The sequence below is a fragment of the Atta colombica genome, unplaced genomic scaffold, assembly GCF_001594045.1.
Source record: "Atta colombica isolate Treedump-2 unplaced genomic scaffold, Acol1.0 scaffold141, whole genome shotgun sequence".
Classification (NCBI taxonomy): Eukaryota; Metazoa; Arthropoda; class Insecta; order Hymenoptera; family Formicidae; genus Atta; species Atta colombica.
Window position 1 is genome coordinate 1,760,634 of NW_017259230.1, and position 1,133 is coordinate 1,761,766.

The following is a 1,133-nucleotide window of genomic DNA, read 5'->3' on the forward strand; positions in this document are numbered from 1 at the left end:
GAGTTATAATAGATTATTATTATTATTTTTATTATTTAATTACTTGGCGGAGTAACGATGCGCGTACAACAGCAGTGAGTGGTCTATTTCAATATCAAAAGAGAAAATACTGAGCGAGTCGGCTGGAAAGAGCTAAAAGCGTCGTTGACTTGGGGCCAGCTTTGAGAATATTTTCACATCAGACAAAAATATGCGAAGGCGACGAGCACCACTTTCTATGGTTCGATGCTTCAAGAATAATTATATGTTTAACATAATTAATGTTGACATTTTCATGGTGTACACGAAAAATAAGAAAATTGGAAGCCCTCATCCGTTTATAACTTTGATAACTCTCTTACATGTTGTAAATAGACGATATATTAGAAGAAAGTTGATAATTCACTTCATTCGATCTTATGTTTAATAGGAAAAATAATAAAAATTGTGCGGTTTAACATCCTGGATGTAGTTAGTTGAACGGCGAATAAAATCAACAAAAAAAAAATAAACAAAAAAATCGGAAGAAATTTGTGTTATCATAACTTTCACCTACTCAAACGGGTTTGTGTGCTTTATCAAGTCATAAGGCGATAATATAGTATTAGATTTTTTCATCTTTGAATAGGGTCATAATGTAATATTTTCCACCTTCGGTGGAAAAACTGTAATAGTACATTATCACACTCTGTGAATCATTACAATCCTTTTTTCTTAGCTCGTACATGTAAGTCTGTGAGAAAAATTTAATTTTCTAACAAATCAACAATTTTCGACAAATCGGTTTTCAAGTATATTCTTCTATATACCATAAACATTTATATTTGGTAATTTAGCAAATTTCAATTATTTAAATTTTATAATTCTATGTATGTTGCATTCTTATGGAAAAATATTTTTTGAAGAATTCGCATTTTTACTGAAGTTAAAAATGGATTCAAGAGGCTCAGTGTGTGATCTATGTACACAAAGATATAGGGTTAAGGCCCTATTGCATCAACATTATTTTGATTTAGCTTGACTTAAAATTCTCTTTGTCTCTGTCTCTTTTTTGGCTTTAAAACGAGATAGATAGATAGATAAATAGAGAGAGCGGGAGAGAGAGAGAGAGAGAGAGAGAGAGAGAGAGAGAGAGAGAGAGAGAGAGAGAGAGA

At 31.6% G+C, this 1,133-nt stretch overlaps 2 protein-coding genes across 6 annotated transcripts in view; one reads left to right on the top strand and one right to left on the bottom strand.

The window, feature by feature from the left end:
* Nucleotides 1–1,133, top strand: part of LOC108684943 (IQ motif and SEC7 domain-containing protein 2) — a 53,388-nt gene that overhangs the window by 24,934 nt on the left and 27,321 nt on the right. The gene's annotated exons all lie outside the window — the stretch shown is intronic.
* LOC108684947 overlaps nt 1–1,133 on the bottom strand; it is a 9,281-nt gene that overhangs the window by 6,308 nt on the left and 1,840 nt on the right. The gene's annotated exons all lie outside the window — the stretch shown is intronic.